Here is a 25,507-nt window from a genome sequence, read left to right on the forward strand (position 1 = left end):
ACACAGCATGAAAACTAATGTGGAGAGGATGGGCTAATATTACAAGTGAAGGGACAAATCAATAAACTATATCATTATAACACTCTGTTTTCAACAAACTGAACCAAATATTGATCAAAATGCAGCAAGTATAGTGAAGGTGCAGGTTCTAAATTGAATTGAATTTGATATACTTTATTGTCCCATTGCTGGGAAATTCATCTTGGACAACCGTGGCCAGTACAGCATTAAACTCACATAAACAATACACACATAATAAATTACTCATAACCACAATCCAAATAAAACAACAATACCCCACCTGTTTTTTCATTAATGCAATTCCCTGTTGATTAGTTTAACTGCAGTTGGCACAAAATAATTTTTGTAGCGATTTGATTTGCACATCAAAATCCTCCATCATCTCCCTGAGGGTGACATCTTAAAATCCCCATGTAAAATGTGTCTGATCAGCAACAATTTTCTTAGCTTGTCTTAGAATAGATGTCTCATACAGCTCCTATATAGGTCGTTTCACATCACACCTTACAATCTTTAGAGCAGTATGTACAAGTCATGCAAGTTTTGATTTTGATTGGACAGTCAGGTTTCCATACCATGCTGTTATTCCATATCTTATCAAACTCTCACAAACAGACTGATAAAACAAAAATAAAATCTGATTTACCCCAAATATTTTTAACCTTAACAAAAAAAAAAAAAATGTAGCCTCTGCTGCAATCTAGAACACAGACTGTCGATGTGGGAGGACCAACATAATGAATTGTCAATATAAACGCTCAAGTATTTATAAGATGAAACCTGTTCAATAATATTTCCATGTATTATTACAGGGCTATGGTCCCTCACAGATCTGGGGTCGAAGATCATTTCAACAGTCTTTTTTCCATTTAAAAATCAAGGAGTTATCGTCGCACCATCCTACAAATCTCGAAACTTCTGAAAAATACTGCAGAGGTGTGCTGTTCCTGTACAATAAACTCAATATAGCTGTGTTGTCTGAGAATTTGATTAAGAAGTTGTTATCCTGACGACACACACTCATTAGTATATAACGTAAACAAGATGGGTGAACTAACACGACCTTGCATTCTTTTAGATAAGCAACCATGTTCAAATTGCCAAATAGATCAATTTTGGATATGCAATGTCCACTTTTCACAACCCAATCAACTCCTCACAGATACATTCAAGTCCAGTCATTAATTTTTCTAGCTGTAGATAATCCCGTAGAATGACTCTAATAATTTTAGAACCTCCAGTTTCACTAAAGGTGTAAATGAAATCAAGGAAATAAAATATATGTAAATAAATCAATGATTAAAAAAATAAGTAAATAAGGGCAAAGTACACTCAAAAAAGTGATTTTACAATACTGTTCAGTTTATTTAAAAAAAACAAAACAAACAAAAAATGTAGGTTTGTCATTCAAACAACTGCGTTGTGTTAAACTGACTTGAAACAGTTGTGTTTTGGCTCAACTCAATATTTTCATTTTGAAAGAGCATGTTTCAATTAAGTAGGCCAAAAATAACATTTGATGCTTGATGCTTCAGTTTAATCCAACACAATTCGTTTATATTTAAAAGAGTATCTGGTATGTTAATAGTTTTGGGGTTACCACTGTGGTGAAGAGCATGTGCTTGGGTCGAGGACCTGCTAACAACAATTAAAGTTGTTTTAATAATAAAAAATAACTATATTGGGCATGCCATGGATGTAACAAAACCATCTTCTGGCTAACACCTAACTATAAGAGTCTTTACATAGTAAAGATTTTGTGAACATTAGTCTTGTTAGATTACATTAGTAAAAGTTGTGAAAATTGTTCCGAAACGCATTCACTAAATAAACTAATCAAATAAACTGGATTACTTGTTTTCATTTTTGTTTGATATTAATTTTAGCATAAATAAAATTAATAGTTTTGGACAAAATTAAGAATATTAAGCTGACTCAACTAAATGGCATTGAATTAACCTTATGTAATAAACTTAAGTTTACTGAAATAAATAATGTTAATTAAATCCAACATAACCCAGTTACATGAAACCTGTTGACATAAAAAAGTTAAGTAAATCCAATGTATCATTTTTGAGTGTAAATAAATCAAATTTTCTTTATGTAAACTATCACCTCAGTCCTTACAACACCTCTGACACTATCACGTTGTGAAGTTCATGTTGACAAAAGTCTCTAAATTGTAATGTTGACATGCATTCTCTGTAAAGCTCCTTTGAATATGTATTGTGAAAAGTGCTATACAAATAAATGTAAATAAATAAATAAATAAATAAATAAATAAATAAAGTGAAGACAGCAGTGAGAGGTTCATATCTGACCCCAAACAAACTATGTGGTATGTGATCATCAATATCATGTAGGCGCCTGTCTTTGGTGCTGCTAAACTAGACAGGACCAAAAGCAGAGCCAGGCTGCATTCCAATGCGATCATACTGAATGACTGGACGAGCACGAGTCTCCACTCAGCAGCTGCTCACCGACTCTGTGGTGGACCATTTTTATTTCCTTTTTCCACCTCTTTTCTTGAATCCTGGTGTACGTTCTCATGCCCACAGCCTGTCTCTAGCCACAGCACATGTTCGAATACTTCATTTACGGTTCAACCGCAAAGCATTGCCTTGTTTCCCTCGCTTTCTTATTTTTTATCTCTCGGAAAAAAAGTACAGCGTCATACGTGGCATTTTTAATACAACCATTCCTACATTTTATTCTGGAATTTTCCAGTGAGCCCCCATATCATTAATGACTTTTGGTTGTTTTTTTGTAGTTGTTGTGGCTTGGAACAGAGGTCTGCACTGTGCGCAGTTTTAAAAACAGCAACGGGCAAGCGACAGTCATTTTTTCTGCTTAACCTTGTTTGTATTGATGCTGTTTGGGAAACGCTGTGTCACACACGAGCACACTGTTCCTGTGCCGGAGGGAGAATTCTGAAAGTGTGTCTGTAAACATGGACACACACACAAACTGATGCTTACATACAATTACAGCCTACAATGGAAATCTCTTTTTCAGAGCAGACCAGCTCTGGTATTACCTCCTAAAACTAAAAAGGCATTAAAAAATTACTTAAAGGGGATCACATCATACAGATTTCTTAAATCATCAGATTTTCCCTTATAAATGTAAATAAAATGCTAAAAAAAATGAAAAACTAAAAATGTATTATGCTGTGCCTTTAATACTTCTATGTAAATTCCTCTTTTGCACAATGAGAAACAGCGCTTTGCTGCAAGTTTCTTGTTGGGACAAATACAGTTTGCACTGCCAAATCCTTTTACTGTATAACAGCCTATTTCAAAGCCTGGATTACATTAAGACAAATTCATAAAACAATCCATCCTGAAATGTGCAATCCATTATAGTCTGAAAACAAACTTCAGGCTTTAAACTTCAATCTTTCCTAACATTGGGATCCTTCAAAGTACTTAAAATACATATATAATAAGAATGAGGAAATAACAGGTTCAAATAAAGTATCAAAAGCAAGTAATCAAATGGTTTTATTGAACAACATAATATTACGTATTATAACAAATCCCTGCAGAGGGTGTGATTGTTGTTGTTGTTACACTTTACAGCATGGGTGCCCATTACCGTTCCTACAGATTGACCTTTCTGCAAAGTTCAGCTCCAACCCTGATCGAACACAACTGAACCAGCTAATTAAGCCCTGTGTTTGAAATCGCCCCCTATACCCTCATTCACTATTCCCTATATAGTTCACTTGAGGGAGTGAATTGTTATTCGTTATTGTGGTGCACTGTGGGATTGAATGAGTGCACTCATTAACGTCCACTATGGTTTCAGACATCACTATGGCTGTCCCCTCAAATACTGCTCCATTTAAGGGTATGGGGGCAATTTCAGACACAGCCAAGATCTTCAGGAGTACTTGATAATTACAGATAGGTGTGTTGGATCTGATCTCCAGGAACAAGATTGGGCAAATTTGCTTTACATCATAATCAAATCCTTTGGCCAAAAAAAAAAAAAAAAAAAAAAAAAGTAATTTAGAAGTTCACTTAATCTTTTAACATTTGGCCACTTCTTTATGATAGAAATGCTACAGTCACTGTAATTTCTTGAACAAAAATATTTGGACATCAAAACATGCAAACTCAGAGTGAGGGTTTATGCATGCGATGAACAACAATTTGCATATTTAGCAACATTTTGATGTATTCTCGTGTTGCCGTAGGATTATAAATTATTTATGTTACAAATCTGGAAAAATAGCACACATTGCGTTCCCAGATGAGTTGATGAATGTTTACATGTGAATATATTAGCCTAAATTCAATCTGTTTTTTTGTTTTTTTTTGGACAAAATTTTAACTAAACCGCTCAATACATATGGATTAGTTTTACGATCTCTTTATGAACTTTTTGAAGCATCAAAGTTTCAATTGCGTAGGCTGTCTATGGAGGGAAAGAAAGCTCTCAGATTTCATCAAAAAGATCTTCATTTGCATTCCCGAAGATGAACGAAAGTCTTGGGATTGGAACGACATGAGGGTGAGTAATTAATGACCGAATTTACATTTTTGGCTGAACCCTTTAATTCATTAATTTAATTATGGTTATGGAAAAATAATGCATTAAAATGATTTAGCACAAACGCTCCACCCCAGACCTACTTAGGTCATCTTACATTTCATACAGTTGATTGGTGACGAACATGAAGCAGGGCAACAACTCACTGTGTGATATAGCCTATAGAATGCAATTAAAATACCCGTAAAATTCAAGATATCAGGGCATAAATGCCTTAGTATGAGTTTATGTCTCATGTTTATATATTGTTAGACCTAATTATTATTATTATTATTATTATTATTATTATTATTATTATTATTATTAAATACAATTCAAACCAACAAAAGGAAAAAAAAAAAAAAAAAAAAAAATATATATATCACACAGGATCAAAACAACTACAAACAAAACAAAAATCCAAAGATTTCAGACTAGCGGTTCAATAAACTCTTTTTTTAAGTCTCAAAATGACAATATTTAATAGGAAATCAAACTCTTTATTATTTCAAAATTTGGAAAATAAATATTTGACTGATATGACCCCTTTAAAAATATCTTTGTTTTACATTCATTTTAACCTTCTATGCGACAAATCAACCTTGAAAGAAGGCTAACTGGCTGATAAAGAGGGCATGTGGTATAAATAGCCTAATAGACTTTCGATGTAGGTGACAATATATGCCTGTTAACCTTGACCAAAAGCAATTACTAGCACAATGCATGCAGGAAGCACCTTTATCCAAAACACCACAAGTGTTGTGATAAAATCAATGATGCTGAGGTCAAACGTTAGCGTGTTCAGTAAATCTCAGTCCTACATTTTTAGATTGGGGTAAATATTTCCGTCTACTCTCCACGTTGCTGTTCTTCCCTCTGAAGACCAACCATCGAGTTTACAGTACTTGGCTTACATTCAGTAAACACACCAGCACGGTTGCATGCCCTCTCCTTGACACCCTCTGTTCATTGGTCTGCTGCTGAGCACTGGACAATAGGTGTGGAGCTCATTCAGTTCCCCCTCATTTAAAGTCTTATCCAAACACAGCCAATGCATCACAACATATCCTGCCAAACCAAGCCAGGACACATTCAATCTCCCATATGAAGCAGCAAAGCATTATGGGATGAGAGGCAGGTTTTTGTGTAAATGTTTCAATGGATTATATCTATAGCATGTAACAAATACGAGAAGATGAAAAAAACTTCCAAATGCCTTTACAACAGACTTGCTGAGTCAGTAGTAATCAGAGAAAATATATGTGAAACATCTAAACCTTATGGGTTAGATCCCACTTACTTCAATTAAAATCAGTTTGATCAAAAGTGTCCACTACAATAAAATCATTGATCAAACTACATCAATCAATGTGACCATTGGCATTTGTACTACTCACCTGTTAATTAATCACTGCACTAAATTATGGGTTTTATTTAAAATAATAATAATTATATAAATCTAAAAACTAAAATAAATTAGTTTACATCAAAACAACTAAACATGTAGACTTTTTATATCCACTGTACATACAATAAGTTTAAATTAATTTTTTTTTTAGCTGCTTGGAGCAGAAACACTCCAAGTGTAATACAGAAAAGACAGAATAATATATAAAGAGAGATTAATCGCCAGCCATGCTGAAATACACTCACATCAAAAATGGATTTCGACAGCAATATCAGACTCTGAACAGTGATATACAGCCATGTCGTGTCATTTTATTTGAGTGCGATCTCTCCAAGGAAATGCCACATCAATCAGTCAGACAGGCTATTCACCACGCTGAGAAATGAGGGATGGAATGGACTAAAGACGGTCATCACTATGAGGATATCATTCATGGGAGGTCAGTAGCGGTGGATGGTGGTCTGGCCAGATGGCAAAAGCCTCAGGTGCAGAAAAATATGACTGCTCTCAAAAGCAGTAAGGACCTCAGCCAGAGGCTTTAGCTCATTTTTAAGCTAACTTTAGAATTTTATGATACAATAAGTATTAGAGGAAATATAAGGATTATACACAATCAGATGATAATTAAACATTGCTTGCTAAGGATCAAATTAAAATCTATTATATTCTAAATCTGAAATGTATTAACTTTAAAATTATGAAATAAAGTTAGAAATAAATCATGATTTTGAGTAATGGAACAAGGAATCCATTTAATCTATAAGTTATTTTATTGAGTGATTCTGTTTGTCCTGATAAGAAACTGTCATCATCTCGTCTTAGTCATGGGAAAAAAAGCTTGTCAACAAACATTTTTCATCATAGTTTTCATTAACAAAATTACCAAAAGGGAGTTATTCTCTTAAACATTAAGCACTGTTTCTGAACTTCCCTGAAATGCCTTGATTGTATTCTTGAGTTTTCTTCTGGGAACGTGCACTTTATTCCTCATTTAAATAATTCCCACCAAGGCATATGCAAAAAAAAAAAAAAAAAAAAAGGGAAAAAAAAGGAAGAGGCTTGGTTGAGTTGCGTTAATAATGTGTTGAATCTCACAGCAATGTTAAGTGTCGTGACATTTCAAAAACACGCTCGAAGCAGCTGATCAATTACAACATCAAGTCAACCATTCAGAGCACATTATACTTTTCGGAAGGAGGGGCTTCATAGAGGCAGGAACTAAACAGAGTGTTACTGACAGACTGGGAGGAGAGGTGCTGCAACAATGTAAAATATGTGAAAAATAATGTTATCATTTAACCATGAAAACCTATTCTAGCAGACACCAAAAACAAAATCAAGACTTTGAAAGGGGCATAATAGGTCCCTTTAAAATGAAATTAAAAAAGTACTAAAAAGAACAAAAAATGGGTGCAAAAGGAGACTTTTGTGCCATATGAAGAACTTTCTACACAGAATCCATGTGGACTTTTAATTGGCACACTAAAGCCACACTTAAAAGGTGTCCTATTATGCTTTTACGAAGTTTTGATTTTAGTTTTTAGGGCGTACTAAAAACACGTTCAAAAAACACATTATTTTTCACATATTTATACATTATTACAGTACCTCTCTTCCCAGGCTGGTTCGAACACGCCATTTAGTCCCTGCTTCGAAGAAGGCCCTCCTTTCGAAATACAAATTGGTTAGCTGTTGTGATTGGCTAACCGCTAAGAGCAATTTCCATTAATTTCACTCCCTTTACCATAACCATGAGTTTCATCTGCTCAGGTGTAAATATTAAGGATGACATCAATTTCAAACAAATTCGAGACCCTGAGAATCTTAATGAACAAAGAGGATCGTGCAGAGCAGATTTCAAGCGCGGATTTCACAGGCTGAAAGAGGCTTTTCCAAAGGGGCAGTGAACAATCGTACAAAAGCGAGAGCTTACAAAAGCTACAACAAACACTAGCTCAGCACTGTAATGTTCAGCCCAGGATCATTAGAAAAACTTACCTGTGTCAACATTTTTGCAAATTACAAAATACGTTGCGCCGTGCACATTTCGTGACAGTTTCAAAGTGAAATGTCCAGTGAGTGGTGCTAAAAGCGTGTATAGATTTTTCAGGAACAGATGAACGTGAATATGGCAATGTTGGGGTCTGTACGTATCACCGCAGTTCTGAACTGAAATGTCCGGTGAGTGGCACTAAAAGCTTAATGCTCCACATTTAACATACACCTACACTAAACCCAAAACCTACCTGATAGTGTTAATAAAAGCAAATGTGACATAAAAACACAATCGTAACCATGGCATTTTAGTTTGTTTTTGAACTATTGTCTTTGAGCTCTTTTACCGTGATTAGTCTTTCAATGGATTCGAGCTCTTCGCATCGCAAGTACAATTCTGTACCATGCAGCTGCGCTACCGAGCAAGCTTGTTACGTCAGTAAAACTGAACATCTGGAGCTGGGTAAGTGATGCAAAGTCCAAAATATATTTGTTTACAAATCATGCACTATGGTAGAGCTGCACAACGGTTAATCGCAATTAATCGTTTGCAAAATAAAAGTCTGTGTTACATAATATATGTGTGTGTTCTGTGTATATTATGTATATATAAATACATGCACATACATGTGTATATTTAAGAAAAAAAAAAATATTTATTTATAAAATATTTATATTTATATGTAATCTAAAATATATATAAATATGTATATTTATTTATACAGGTATATATTTTTTAAATTTATACATGTATGTGCATGTATTTATATATACATAATTATTATACACAGAACACACATATATTACGTAAACAGACTTATTTTGCAAACGATTAATCGCGATTAATCGTTGTGCAGCCCTACACTATGGTAAAAAGTGTCTTTATTAATCCATAATCTGCCCCTGTAATCATAATTGTGTGTGAAAACTATTAAAAGTGCTTGCTGTTTTACTCCCTCTAGTGTTCAATTCTGTTAGAAACTGCAGTGATATGTACGTATTGGTACGTATTTTGCTTTTTGCAAAAATGTGGACACAGGTACGTTTTTCCAATGAGTCTGTATTGGTAATGTTAGTTAACAGTCCAGCGGAGCCAAATAGTTTTGCCATTTGTTTATATCGTAGCAACAATATAAGGTTGGAAAAAAACACCAGCAAATAATAAAACATAATTACAGGTTGTGATTCATAAACAACTGATGTCCCAACAAAATGGGAACTGCTCCATCTTTCAGGAGAAGCCAGCATTATACTCTGTTCTGGAAGCTGTCCTTCATAAAATGTGCAGCATACAGATAAACGCTGGGGTCGTAATGTTCAGGAACAGGATTAAAAATCATTTTTAGCCACTCTAAGATTGTCCACCTTAGAAAGGCCAAACAGCGTCTCTTCGACATAGCAACAACACTCTTGGTCCTCTAGTGAAGCTCAGCCAGCTTAAATCTGAATTTATCATTTTACATTGACATTTTTAATTACTACATACAGGTGCTGGTCATATAATTAGAATATCATCAAAAAGTTGATTTATTTCACTAATTCCATTCAAAAAGTGAAACTTGTATATTATATTCATTCATTACACACAGACTGATATATTTCAAATGTTTATTTCTTTTAATTTTGATGATTGTGAAAAGGTTCAATATTAAAAGACACCTGGTGCCACACTCTAATCAGCTAATTAACTCAAAACACCTGCAAAGGCCTTTAAATGGTCTCTCAGTCTAGTTCTGTAGGCTACACAATCATGGGGAAGACTGCTGACTTGACAGTTGTCCAAAAGACAACCATTGACACCTTGCACAAGGAGGGCAAGACACAAAAGGTCATTCCAAAAGAGGCTGGCTATTCACAGAGCTCTGTGTCCAACACATTAATAGAGAGGTGAAGGGAAGTAAAATATGCGGTAGAAAAAAAGTGTACAAGCAATAGGGATAACCGCACCCTGGAGAGGATTGTGAAACAAAACCCATTCAAAAATGTGGGGGAGATTCACAAAGAGTGGACTGCAGCTGGAGTCAGTGCTTCAAGAACCACTACGCACAGACGTATGCAAGAATTGGGTCACATTCCTTGTGTCAAGCCACTCTTGAACAACAGACAGCATCAGAAGTGTCTCGCCTGGGCTAAAGACAAAAAGGACTGGACTGCTTTTGAGTGGTCCTACGTTATGTTCTCTGATGAAAGTAAATTTTGCATTTCCTTTGGAAATCAGGGTCCCAGAGTCTGGAGGAAGAGAGGAGACGCACACAATCCACGTTGTTTGAGGTCCAGTGTAAAGTTTCCACAGTCAGTGATGGTTTGGGGTGCCATGTCATCTGCTGGTGTTGGTCCACTGTGTTTTCTGAGGTCCAAGGTCAACGCAGCCGTATACCAGGAAGTTTTAGAGCACTTCATGCTTCCTGCTGCTGACCAACTTTATGGAGATGCAGATTTTTTTCCAACAGGTCCTTGGCACCTGCACACAGTGCCAAAGCTACCAGTACCTGTTTTAAGGACCATGGTATCCCTGTTCTTAATTGGCCAGCAAACTCGCCTGACCTTAACCCCATAGAAAATGTATGGGGTTTTGTGAAGAGGAAGATGCGATATGCCAGACCCAACAATGCAGAAGAGCTGAAGGCCACTATCAGAGCAACCTGGGCTCTCATAACACCTGAGCAGTGCCACAGACTGATCGACTCCATGCCACGCCGCATTGCTGCAGTAATTCAGGCAAAAGGAGCCCCAAACTAAGTATTGAGTTCTGTACATGCTCATACTTTTCATGTTCATACTTTTCAGTTGGCCAAGATTTCTAAAAATCCTTTCTTTGTATTGGTCTTAAGTAATATTCTAATTTTCTGAGATACTGAATTTGGGGTTTTCCTTAGTTGTCAGTTATAATCATGAAAATTAAAAGAAATAAACATTTGAAATATATCAGTCTGTGTGTAATGAATGAATATAATATACAAGTTTCACTTTTTGAATGGCATTAGTGAAATAAATCAACTTTTTGATTTATATGACCAGCACCTGTGTATATATATATATATTTTTTAACTTTAAAAAAAAGTGCCTCATTGTCTTCTATAGATCTACAGCAAAGTTCAAACTAGTCTGTTTTCCTCTCACACCTGGCAAACTGATTGCACACCCCACCACAGCTAATAAATCCATGTAGAAATAGAGGGGGGCTCTTGGCTATGCATAAGAGCTTCTGAATAAGTTTTAAAAGAGGTGATAAGATTTATGGAATTGCATATGGAGCTGGTTACATCGCTGCTGTAAAAACAGGGCTTCAGTTCAAGTTCACAAGTGTTTCATGTAGGAGAGACTGAAAGCCAGACTTTTCTTCAACATTACTTCTTGATTAAATACTCCTGATCAACAAACACATTAACATTTATTTAAGCCATCAAATAACAGAGCAAATGTTAGCCAAGAAAGACTTGTTTTTATTAATACCATTGATCTCTGTCAGTTAGTCCAATATTTGCATTGTGCCCCATTGTTAACTGTGTGAGCTAAATGATTTCATTTTAAATAACAGTACGTCAACAGCAGGCATCACTAAACCTGAACCACATGAAAAAAATGTCAGAACCTACAAGTAGCAGAGGGCACACAACATCTACGACCACACTAAAATTGCGCATTTTAGTGTGTATTACTTGTGGCCTGTTTAAGCCAACTTGTTTTCCATTTGACCAGATCCACCACACTTCAAAAAAACTAGATTCATTTAATGAGTTGTATTCTACGATGATACTTACGAGCTTTTTATATACTGGTGGAGGTCCGTCACTCCTAAAATGTCCTGCCCTACATCACCAGATAGATCCATGATGGCAAAATTGCATAGCACGTCTCTGTACACTGCCACACCTTTGAATAGAAAAGAATCTCTCCAGAAACAGCCAAAGAAACATAGTAATTATGAAGAGCATTCCAAAACACAGGACAACCCAAAACCTGAGAGACAGCCACAGACACAAACACAAGAAATCATGGTAGTGGCATTCAACTAGAGTCGAATACATGCCATATTTAAAATGTTAGCCTTCACCTTTCTGCCATTTATTTTGTTATTCTGACAAAATCTTCTAAAGCATTAGTCATTTTGAACCTGTCTGAATATATCAAGCTATTATGAATGAGTTGTGCACAAAATATTCTTTACACACTATGCAGAACAGAATCTGTCTGTTGGCTTTATTGACACCCAGCTATTAGCCATTTAAAAATGTAAATGGATTACTCAAACAATGGCTAATGATTGACATGAAAACCAGGCTACAATTATGGGTCATATTAGACAGACCCTGTTATGCATATCAATCATGAAGTCTAAATTTAGAGTCCCTACATAGTACATAATTAGTGCCTTTCAAAAAGCATTACCAACAAGCAAATTCTAATATACAGATTCCTGAGTCTAAGAGAAATTAAATTAAATTCGCATTTATTGGATGCAAACCACATACAGAAGTTAATGTATCATGGTATTGCCATGTTTTTTTGGACTTGACACCATGGAAATGCCATGTTTTTTGGACAAGAACCTACATACCCACAATAAATTCAAGATATACTTTTAAGAACCCTTAAAGTAATTTTATTAAATATTTATATGTTAAACATTCACATTATTATCATCTGATACCATACTTGCACCATAAGATTTTTTCCCCCCATTGTTTGCTAGTGCGTCAGAAAACTCCAATGCATCTATTACCTGAAAATCATCAGTTTCTGCAGACTTACTCAGAGTGTTAATTCACCCAAAAATTAAAATTATGTCATAATTTTCCTCATGTCATTCCAAACCTGTAAAATTTTTGCTCATCTTCAAAACACAAATGAAGATATTTTAATGAAATCTGATACATTTCTGTCTCTCCATTGACAGTCCATGCAAGTTCTACTTTGTCCATTCAAAAGGTTCATAAAGAGACTATAAAGACTAATCCTTATGAATTGAGTGGTTCAGTCCAAATTGTCTGGAGAGACATGATCGCTATACTGTATATTAGGGGTGTGACAGTGCACAGAAGTCACGGTTCGGTTTTCCTCGGTTTTGGGATCACGGTTTCATACGACTTCAGTCACTTCGGTACAACAGGAAAAAAAAAAATCCCAGTGCTAGGTTTCTTTTCATTTATTTTGAACAGACAGTAGTGCAAATTACAGTTTGTTCCAGCTAGCGGCACTTAGTCCCCCCTGAGGTAGTTGGTACAGTACAGCCTCCTTCAGTGTATTAAAGGTGCCCTAGAATCAAAAATAGAATTTACCTTGGCATAGTTGAATAACAAGAGTTCAGTACATGGAAATGACATACAGTGAGGCAGGGAGGGTGGGCAGGGAGCGTGCGATTTAAAGGGGCCGCAGCCTGAATCGGTGCATAGTTAATGATGCCCCAAAATAGGCAGTTAAAAAAATTAATTAAAAAAAATCTATGGGGTATTTTGAGCTGAAACTTCACAGACACATTCAGGGGACACCTTAGACTTATATTACATCTTGTAAAAACTGGTTCTAGGGCACCTTTAAGCACTAAGTGGTAAAAAGAATGCACTCTTGCCAATCCCCAAAGTAAAAGTAAATTCAAGCATGCTTGCTTGACGTGCAAGAACCAATGAGGTTCATTCTTATATGTTAAACTAATCGTTGACTGTCAACTGAGAGACAAAATATCTTAATTTGTGTTAAAAAAAAAAAAATAAATCACATCCTCCCCCAGCAATCACACAGATTATGTTACAGTGTGATTGTAAGACTAATGTAGCATTGGTGGTTTACCAAGCCAACAGGTTACCACAGTCAATCAGAAAGAACTGACTCGTTATAAAGGCAGCCTTTTTGAGGTCTTCCAAGAAAAACTATGATCTGTGTACTAATCAAACTCTGTGGTACGACCTCACATCATACTAGCTGATTTCACCAACCACGTATTTCTGCTGGGAGGCATTGGTGTAAATCCTACAATTTGAGGTCTGGCTGATGAACTTTTGTATGAGTTGAGAAAAACAGCAATCCAGATTGCTTGAGCTCTGATAAACCACCTTATTTTGCCTAGAGCTATACATTATCAGCTTCAGCAAAAAAAAAAAATTCAAATAAAATTTAAAATAAAATTAGAGTTATCCAACCTGTTTGCTTTCAATTCAAATATAGGAATTGAACTTTAATTTTAAAGGCTTTTTCAATGGCTCACAACCCTGACAAACACTATGCCAAGTAATACTATTCAATGTTAATATACAATGTCTCTAACGTTATTAAAGCCTGCAACTAATAATTCCCAATTAATCTTAAAGGAAACTACACTATAACAAACATGTTTGAAATTTCCATGCAATTTAGCTACTTAAACAGTGACTTAAGCATCTAAAGTTAATGCTAAGTTAAAGGGTAAGTTCACCTAAAAATGAAAATAATGTCATTTATTACTCGCCCTCCACTGAAGGCACATGAAGGTACATGAACTGTTTCAATTATGTTTTTAGTACCTTTATGGATCTTGAGAGGTGCAGTAACATTGCTGGCAATGGAAGGCCTCACTGAGCCATCGGATTTCATCAACAATATCCTAATTTGTGTGATAAGATGAACGAATATAAGTTATACTTATAATATGAATTAATTTTAATGTATAATTTACATTAAACATTTTACATTTAATATTGTTTTTAATTTTTTTAATTACAGAAAAATTATATTAATTATTATTATAAATATATATTTTACCTGGCTATAAAGTTGACAAGCAGAATTCACAACCAAATGCCATAGAAAACCCAAAAAGTCTGCAGGGCATAAAAAAAAAAAAAATGCATGATCATGATCAAAAAAATCATTTATTGTTCAACCCAAAGATATATACATACACAAAGGTTAAACCAAAAGAAACACACTTAAGAGGAAAGGAGGAAGGAAAAAAAGGAAATCAATGTCCCGAGTGCCATTTACCGCAAGGCGATAAAGTATGAAATCTATAGCATTGATTTTACAACTCACTTCTAAAGAAGTGTTTCTTCTATAGCAAAATTCCACATGACCTGAAAGAGTTCACTTGAGGAGAGCTAAATATGGAAATATTATTTCAGCCTTTTTCAGATGTATTCCTGTAATGCAAAAGAACATTCATAAAAAAAAAAATTTTTTTTAAAAATGTCAAAATGACAAGAGCAAGTATTGGCGAGCATTCAATCTGCCAATACCGTATGTCCAGTAATGCAAAACAGGAGAAACCTCAGGAATGAATTAGTGTGATTGAGAAATAAATGGCCCGGGACTACCGCCTCTGCAGGGACATGAGGCAATCAAAGAGCTTTCTGCTGCCTTCTGATACGCTAATGACTGCATTAAAGCTATGTCAAATATGGTTTATATCAGGTCGACAGACGTGCCCGCATAGCTGCCAAACAAATCGCCTTCAGTCGCACTCTTAAGATCTCACAGGCCTTCTGGAACACCAGGAAAGGATCCAAAAACTGGTCTAACATTTTTTAAGAGGTAAAGCTGAGGTAAAACTGGCAAAACACATTTGCTGTGCATTCACAAGACGACTATATAAAGCTGCCTATCTGATAATTAAAATACTATCAGTTACTGGACAGGCTTGAACATGACATCAACAGCACACGCTTTACATTCCCAAACCACTCTCTTCCTCCCTGTTAAGAATAAAGAATCTAATTCCCAGTAATAATAGTACAGTGAAGAAGACCAGGCCAAGTAATAGTTACCCACGTCTTTAATCGCCAGTGAGGTAGTAATTCCAAAAAAGGCCTAAACTATGTAGGGGCTCACAAAAGTGCTTTTGAACCAAGTGCTGGCAGAGAGGGATGCAAGGGATGGTTGTGCCTTGCCAATAAGGTCCCTTTGTGTGCAGTTAGCTGGGTTTCATTCAGGTAGTGAGGATGGCTCTCCAGGACCCCATTCAACATCCCACTGTGCTCACATGCACAGCTCTGCATACATTTTTAGGTACAGAATCCAGTTTTTCACATATTTTGGGAGGTTTTGCTACACAAGTTTCGGATAACTAGTAATCTAATTTGGAATTTGAAAAAATGTGCACAAAAAGAAAAAAAAAAAAAAATTGATATAGACCTTCTGATAAGCCAATAATTCTTTTCGCGTTATGCTAACATCAAATTTAATGTTACTTTGTTGAAATAAATTAAACAATACAACATTAAAAACTAAAAATCAATAGTTTTAAATGTTACAAGTAGGGTTGCAAAGGGGCGGAAACTTTCCGGAAACTTTCCACGGGGAATTTTGGAAATATTCCAATTTGGAAACAACAGGAATTTATGGGAATTAATTGGAAATTTTGGGAAATTTATACAGATTTATAATATTTATATAAAATGTATCATATAAAACAAATATAAACATTTTCTTTGGTCATAACATGAAATAACAGTTATTTATTTTTCACATTCAATTAATTCTAATTTAGTAAATATGTAAATTAAATATATTTTTATTGCAGCAATTGTTATGTGTTATTTATTTCAGTGTCACATGATCCTTCAGAAATTAGTCTAATTTTGCCGATTTGATACTTATTTGTTATTATCATTGTTGGAAACAGTTGTGTTAGCATGTTAGAATGATATCTGAAGGATCATGTGACGCTGAAGACTGGAGAAATGATGCTGAAAATTCAGCTTTGATCACAGAAGTAAATTATATTTTTATGTATATCAATTATTATACCATTATTTGTAGTTATTGTAGTTATGTTTCACAATATTACAGGGTTTTTTTTTCTGTATTTTTGATCAAATGTGCATGTTATGGACTGGGGGAACGCACAGTGCATGCAGGGGGTGTGGCCTCAATAGCCCTGCAGTAAGTAGTGTGCTGTGTGAGGAATGTGCAGGGTAAAAATTAAACTAAAATTGCATTAAATATGGCTGTTTTAACCAAAATTATGTTGCAAGATGTTTTTTCAACTACATTTAAGTACCCTGTTATAGGCTAACCTGCAATTTTGCAAATTCCGTTTATTCCCATTAATTCCCATTAATTCCCATTAATTCCCATATATTCCCGTTAATTCCCATATATTCCCGTTAATTCCCATGGAAAGTTTCCAGCTTTGAAAATTCCCGGAATTTTGCAACCCTAGTTACAAGTGAATTTAGACATTATAACATATTGGATATTTATTTTGATATTTAACAGTGTTAAAGCTTTTAAAGTTTAACTTTAAGTGAGCATAGAGGATGACAAAGGTAATCTAGTTCTAAACATAAAAAAGCAGAAACAAATAATTAAGAAACTCTAATATCCAAGCCGATAACTGTTATGGCACAGATATGAACAACACACACTCAAGGCAATTTTGGTGAACTGATAGTGAACATCATTAAGGGTTAAGTTTAGGGGTGGGCCATTTTTAATTCTATGTTTTCGTACAAATCAGCTATTATGTTTCATTTAGCAAACCTGTAACCATCTCGATCATAAATGGAAAAGAACGTTTACAGCCAAGGCCCAGTGAGTTTCGTTCCAAATGGCTTCCATTAACCTTGTCTGATAGCTGCTCAAAATTCATTGGTTGATGGCAGACATGTTTTTTGAGATATGTCAGTGTTTTCATAGACAATCATGACACCATGGACAAAGACACTGCATGCCAATTTTCAAGTCAATCGGACTATCGTTTAAGTAGTTATAGCTGTTTTCATGGTTTTTTTTGCAGTTTTAGCACCACCAAATGGCCGTATCCTTTTTCATGCGACCACAGAATGAGCTCTTACATAGGTGTGCTAAGTGTGGTGAAAATATCTCATTCTGTTCACAAGTTAGAGCCATTTTAGTAAAAGTGGATCCACCACACTTCAAACATTTTGGTGGCCATTGGAATCGAAATTTCAACTTTTTTTGATAATTATTGACAATCAGACTCTGGAGAATCACACTGCACTGGTTTGGTTCTGATCGAGCCAATAGGATTAGTTCGCAAAAGTAGGTTTTTCAAAAAATTCAAAAGAGCCGAAAATTTCACAACGAGCAAATCTGAGGCGTGCATTTTGTCCATCTTGAGCCTATGCCAAATGGTTCAGGAGTTATGAGTCATTTTATACTTTTGACCGCTGTAGCGCCCCTGTCAGGCCGATCGGGGCAAGCCTTGCTGACGTTGTAGACATTGTGCCCCATCACTTTTAGGGGAGAATGCTGATCCTTGGCTGTGCACTTGAACCCCTAATTCATTTTCTCACGAGATTGGATTGGCTATCATGCATCTCTACAATAAAGAAGCTTTAAAAAATTATGCAAACAGAACAGTGGGTAATAAAACTACCATAAGATCTGGATCTTTAAGGTAAATGTACAGTCAAATGTAAAGTCATTATCACAATATATAACCAACAGGTTGATCAGGACCCCAAGGCAATGTGGAAAAAAGTAAAGAGTGAATAACTAAAGATTTCCAAGATAGACAGTTACACATGTACATGACAAATACAAAATTAAATGGTAAATGGACAATGGTGCAAAATGGAAGTGAAACAAACATTCACAACCTTTAAAAATATCTGAGTAATAGAGTGAACACATCGCAGACTCTGAAAATGTGTTTTATGGCTGGAGATCCAAATGATAGAAGAAATCCCCCTAAATGAATGACTCATAACCCTTCCTTCAAAACCTTGCAATAAACTGTCTGTTGCAATGGTGCGTGTGGTTTCCCTCAATTTGCAGAGTGACACATCCAAGGCTAAAGTCTAAGGCATCTGGCTTCAGTTAGTCAAAGTCTCGTATTGTCTATGACACCATCATATGTGCCCTCACACACGCTCTGAACAAACTGTCGCACTGCTTTGGCCTCCATATCGAGAGTAGAAACAGAGGGATGGAAGGCAGCACTGGAACCCTTGGCCTCTCCACTCTCGGTTTTCACTGGTCATTTTCCCTTAACGATGATCTAATTTCCAACTCAATAAAACATGACCCATCAGAACATGCTGTTGCATTGATGGTGCATTAGGACAAAAGCCAAATAAAAGACTATGAAAGTCACACTTCAGGCTGATCAGAAGAATCCATATGCTTTGGATTACAGCAATGTAAGTCAATGTTCTCCAAGTGTCAGATGAACCAGAAGCCTGATGGAATATAATTGTAATAACTTTTATGAAACACAGAACTTGAAAATGTCAGTTGACGTTATCTGACTGCTACATCAGGGAAAATATGCCTAATTTTCAGTTTTTTGAGTTTATTTCAGACATCTTTCCAATCAGTTCCATTATGTACCTTTCTACATCTTTCACAAAATAAATTAAAACATGTCATCATACAAAATGATTGTAAGAAGCACAATTATCTTGTGATACTGAAGACTGGAGTAATGGCTGCTTTATGTAGCTTTGCCATCAAGGGAATCAATTACATTAAAAAAAATACTAATACCCTATAATATTAAAACAGAAAACAGTTATTTTAAATTATATTATCTATTGTGAATAATATCTCACAATATTACTGTTTTACTGTATTTTTGTTCAAGTAAATGCAGCCACTGTGAGCATAAAACTTTATTCAAAAACACTTTTAAAAATCGTACCGACCCCAAACTTTTTTATATTCCTACTATTCCAACTATAAGACTTGTGCCAGACTCGGGTCATTAAACAAAACCTAGAAACTATGCAAAACCCTATAGCAACCAACTACAACAACTGCATAGTAACGTGTTAAAGCACTCAAAACACCTTACAATGGCACAGCAATGCTTTGGTAGCACCATCTGTTACACCTATCATTATAGTGTTGTTAAATCACACATTAACTCATCAACCGTGGTGCTGTTGAAATAAGTCAAAACAGATATAAACCTACTCAAAGGGCAATTGCTTTCAATTGCCTATGAAAAACTAACTGGAAGGCTTTCTCCACAGGGAACGCTAAACATGTGGCTGTAAGAGGGTTTAATTGGCAGAGGCACACATAGACCAAATAACATACTTGAAACAGTGTTACTGGACTCAGTAAACAACATGCCATAAACCACAAGGCATCGGTGAGTTATCTACCCTAAAACACATGCACAAACACACATTCATAAACCAACTCCAACCCTATCAACATCACATCTTCAGGAATTCATGTTGAGCCATGAAGTGTAATCTTTAAAACATATAGCAAACAGTCTGCTCTCCAAAATAGAATGACTGTAAACAACAGCATGTGGTTGAGTCACAGCATCAAAATATAGACAAGAATGTACTTGCCATATAGTTATCACAAAGCTGAACTTACTGACACCAAATTTTTGTATGGTAGTGTACTTATATTTAATTGTAACAGCAGTAATATAAAAACAGTTCAATGTAATTTTAAAAAATGACCAATTTTTCACCAATGTTTGTGCTATTTTTAGGAATAAAGGTTTGTTGTTGGCACTGACTCACTGTAAAACCAAATAAGTTGGAAAAAACTAAAAAAAATTGAGGCAGTCGGTTAACAACTACATTTTTAGGTTAAGAAATTCAAAGTTTAAAGGTGCTCTAAACGATCCTGGGTGGAATAACTTTTTGTTGACGTTCGAAGTGTTGTCAAACAAAACAGAAGGCTAGCTAGACCCTCCCTTCTCCTCCTTCTCCTCCCCCTCCCCTCCGTGCTTCCTCAAACGCGCATTTAAAATCATTCTTGTCGGTTATTGGCTGGAGCAGGTTTATTATGTTTCGTGGTCCAGGCTGCACCAGGTAGTTTTTGTTGCCGTTTTTGGAGCTTGTGGCGACTACAGAGACCGCGTTTTTTTACAGTGTGTTCAGGGGACAGGACAGCTAGCGGATAGTGAGGAGATGTTTGCTGTATATGACAAAAAATGTTTTGGCCTAAAACCGTGTGACAGACTTTTATTTTTTACTCAAATATTTTAATTGTTCTTAAATTGAAATATTTGAGTAAACTAATTTATACATTTATCATACATGTAATCTCAGCGTAAAAATTTGTATTAGTGGAAACTTAGCTAACTATAACTAGATAATCCAGAAAATGCTAATTTGCTAATTTGCTAACGTGTTAGCAAAAGCATGCAGCGCTTGCTGAATGAGTACAGCAATATAAAACATTTAACATACTGCCTCTCAAACCAAGCCTCATGCACCACTTGTCACCATGATAGTAACTCTCCAAAAACCCATATTAACAGAAACTCTTCCAAATTAGCATAACAAAACATTAATAACTACAAAATTTCCCACTTAACATTAATCTTGCGCAAAAAAACATAATATAACACTTCATTTTAGCATTTACTGTCCCTTTCGAGTGGCATGGGCAAAGCATGCAGGGAAACAGAAATCCCAGCCCAGTTTTGGTTCAAATTAAGTTCATCCAAATGAAGAGAAATGAGTTCATAAAACTTAAAGCAATGAAACAGTTCAGTTTACTTAAATATATCTGTTCTGTAAACTCAAAAAAGTAAAAGAAAGAAAAAGAAAGTGCTAAATACACATAAAAGTTCATCTGACTGAAATAATTTGTTTAATTTAAGTTTGTCCTTACTCAAACCAATTAATTATTTTGAGCGTTAGGGTTTACAGTGAACATTAAACATCCATGGAGTAATTTTCATTGCACAAAAGATTCTTTACAGTGGAAAAATATTCTTCAGATTATTAAAACGTTCTTCACATGAAGAAAAAAAGGAATCAAAATGGTTCTTCTAGGAATCATTGCAAAAAAAAAAAAAAAAACGCTTTTGGAAAGACAATGTAAGCGTGTACATTGTCAGCTCCACATCTTCTAACACTATGACATCTATGGTGGTGATGTCACAGAGCCCCACTGAACAAGCATGATGCCATGCAGGCCAACTGCTCAAGATGTCATTAACTGTGCTTATGTCACACAGCTGTAAGTGAAGAGTCAAGCTGATCTTTCTTCTGTTTCTGCTAAGTCATAGCTTGAACCATCAGGCCGATACTGTCCCATACCCGCAGAGGCACAGAGCAGCTCTTGTTCCCATCCGTGGCCAGTGATCCCTCTCTGCGCTGAACAGCCTGGCACTGGTCAAATGAGCCAATGAGGTCAAAGGGAGAACAAAACTGTTGATTTAACAACTGTGGACTCTATGTGGGTGTGAGAGTGCATGGACGCTTAGTCGGCTGGAGATAATAGGAACGTTCGTGAACATCAGGCTAGAAAAACAGAGCAATTAAGCATGATGAGTTAGAGCTAGAGATGGCGTAAACAACACTACTACAAAAACATTTGTCATTACTCCAAAAAGTAAATCACAAACTAAGTAAGTGTTCGATTTCAAAGCTTTGAAGCTTGTTACATCCAAGTTTTAATCTTGCAACAAGTACTCCAATAATACGCTGAAAAACAATGAGATCCGGCTGAAGCGTCTGATTAGACAGAGAACTTGGTGTGGTGAGTTTAATCACAGGCTCTTTAAAAGAGAGAGGACGATGAAGCTGATGGGGAGGGGACTCATCGGCCACAAACAACTCGAGCCACGTGCTCACCATGCACGCAGAGGATATTGCCACATGTTTTCCCCCACCAGAAGGCCTTTGGAGAGCAATGGTCCTGAGGACCGCCTGCTCCAGGCAGGATGCAGAACTGGAATGTGAGGGTCAGGGTCAAAGGGATACATGCTGATCATCTAGACTGTAAACACAATGGCCATGTCTAAGACCACAGGGACACAAAGCAAGAAGGGGGAGACTGTTTACACAAGGAACAAATATCCCTGCTGTGGACGAACGTCTCTGAAAGGGGCATCAGATAACCTCAGCATTCCTCAAAATTAAGTGCGCAGGGCCATATCTCTCTCAAATGAGAAACATTTTCGTATAATACTATATAGAATATATTTCATATAACATTTCATTTATTCAATCTGGCTAAATCATTCTGTATATCCTCGTGAGTGTTATAAATCTCGTTTTGACCGTGTATGTGACAGCTGAAAACATGAGACTACGAAGTAGACGTTGTCTCCATTGGCCACTTTAGAGCATATTGATCTCTTCTCAGCTGTTGTCTCTCAAAGAGCTCTGAATTTAAACTTTGATTCCTGAAATACCTCTGCGTCTGCACTCCAACATTCCTCCCTGATGTCCGGCTAAGATCTCAAACTCTTACAACTGTCTTTACACCTCTTATATTTTATGATATGCCAACATATAATATGAAATTCAGTTTCTGCAACACATAACATTCATTCTTAAGTCAAATGATTAAATATCATAAAAAATATCAAACGATTCTAATACGATATAATGTTATAGTATCTGTTAGAAAAAATATATTATTGTTATGTAAAATTGTAAAATATGTAATGTATATAGGGTGAATTCAGGGTGATTGGGACACTTTTTGCCATTGAAATGACTTGGAAAAAATGTCCCATTCAGCCTATATGTAACAGTTAACCAATGTATCATTTTACTCTTTTTCTGTTCAAATATTTTTGACAGTTTTACTGTATTTAGAATTTCAGCAAAGATGCTGATACATTGTAACATTCTTTGACAAAGCAAACGCTTAAATGTTAAACGGTTATTTATCACAAAGGCAGAAAGGTATCAGTAGAACTTTTCCTCAGCAGATAACACAACAAACAATCGATTTAAATACGAGTATTGAGCGTCAGCAGTGTATAATAATAAAGCTCCTTTATCTTAACTCTTTATAAGTTCACATTATATTAACATGCTCTTACCTGTCCGGCGTCTGATCCTGGAAGCGTCTGTCAAACACTCAAAATAACAAAACAAAGTTTGGAGCTGCTGAAAGTCTTTCCTCGGCGGAACCTTGTTTACTTTAACTCTGCATTCCACTTGAGCGCTGCTACAAACTTTTCGGAGTGACTTGTGTAAGGAATAAATGTTATTCTGACATATATCGAATCCTTTCGTGCTTCTGAGTGCCTCACTCACTGCTCTTTGCAGGGATTTGGGGACTCTTGAGTCCAGTGGAAGCGGAAATGCGGCGCAGCGGCTGGAAGAGGTTTACTGACTCCTACAGGCGTGACTGCTGCTCCCTTTATGAATGAAGTTTAACAAGGTCAAATTCTCTGCTTTCACTAAATATCCTGTACAGAAATGAAACACATCTTACCATGTGTAGTGGTTTAATGAATTCTGAACATTTGAAGCTTATATAAATTAAAAGATATGTTATATCACTGGAAAAAGCTCTTTAAGAAAAGACCCTTGAGAGCAGAGATATCATTTGTGATTTTTTATGGGATTTTTAAAAGGGTTTAAGGTTTGGGTTTGCGTAAATGGTTTGTTTAAAGAAGAGCATGATGCATACAAAAAATATGTAAAGATATAGTTTATGGTAGGTGAAAGCTCTGTCCATACTAGATGATGTTAAGCCATATTTTATCTCATACCTGCCCACTGTCCTGAATCAGTGTTATGTGCCGTCATGGTTGCAAACACATGCAGAAATCTGTCTAGGAAGGCTGCTCATTTGTTATATTAATAGCACAATGTACTAAAAAGTCTAGTGTTAAGCAGCTCTTGCAGATTAATCACCCAATACTCTTGCGACTCAAACTTCAACATTATCATTACAAATTGTTTCTCTCCCTGCTGTGCATTGTTTACATCCTCTCACTGAATGCTACTTTCCCTTGAAAGCATTAAAAAATAATTTGCTCATGAAGGCAGTTTTGTCATAGTGTAGAGCTGTGATGTATTGCATACTCAATCAACAGGAATCATCAAGACATTTATTGCTGCACTGTATTTGCCTGAATCATATATTTCATTCTCACTCTCTCTCTCTCTTTTCTTTTCTTGTAGAAGTAACTCTGATTGTTGTTGTCCATGGCTGAAACAGCTCTTGTATGTTCATCAGTGTCTCTAAAATCATCGCCACAGAATGTTTACACATGTGTGGGATTCCGCTGACTCGCTTTATCTTTAAATTAGCCTGATAGTCAGTGTCCAAATGTAATCATCCCTGTTAGTTTTCTTTATAAATGACCCTATAAAAGAGCACTGGCAGATGGTGACAGTAATGATCGTGGTGAGCTATCTTTCCTTAATCATGAGGAGACATGGGACATTGGTGGAGTTTACAAAATACAGTCATTAGAAGTGCATATGGTAAAGAGATTTGGTTTTATGCTGTTACACCCCTAAACAGTGCATTTAGATAAAAACTAAAGTTCATTTGAAAGAAATTCATACTTTTATTCAGCAAGGATGCATTAAATTAATCAAAAGTGACTTTAAAAAAAAAAAAAGGTAACACTTTATTTAAAGCCTTTATATAATGCATTATAAAAGTATTTTTAATGCATTAATTATGCCTTGTAATGCACCTTATAATGCATTGTTTGGTCTCATGAATAATTATAACCACAGTTATAATACATTAATAATAATGATGTTACCCCCTTATATATATATATATATATATATATATATATATATATATATATATATATATATAGGTCATTGACGGATAAGGTTTTTTAAAGTGTAAAAAACATAATGGAGAGTTTTATTAAGTGTTAACAATGAGATTATGTGGTTTTTATAATCAATTAACACT

General features: G+C 35.6%; 1 protein-coding gene across 4 annotated transcripts in view; it reads right to left on the reverse strand.

Annotated features, from left to right (window-relative positions):
• The window catches only part of tspan9a (tetraspanin 9a), a 264,441-nt gene extending 240,418 nt beyond the window's left edge, over positions 1-24,023 (reverse strand). For 2 of the 4 annotated variants that reach the window (XM_048169301.1, XM_048169304.1), the window contains exon 1: positions 23,658-24,017. The gene's annotated coding sequence lies outside the window, so the exon portion shown is untranslated. Of the gene's footprint in view, positions 1-11,721; positions 11,834-23,657 lie in introns of all 4 variants that reach the window. The other 2 variants (XM_048169303.1, XM_048169302.1) reach the window with 2 other exon arrangements.
• Between the last annotated feature and the right edge of the window lie 1,484 nt (positions 24,024-25,507).

The sequence above is a fragment of the Megalobrama amblycephala genome, linkage group LG19 (genome assembly GCF_018812025.1).
Source record: "Megalobrama amblycephala isolate DHTTF-2021 linkage group LG19, ASM1881202v1, whole genome shotgun sequence".
Classification (NCBI taxonomy): domain Eukaryota; kingdom Metazoa; phylum Chordata; class Actinopteri; order Cypriniformes; family Xenocyprididae; genus Megalobrama; species Megalobrama amblycephala.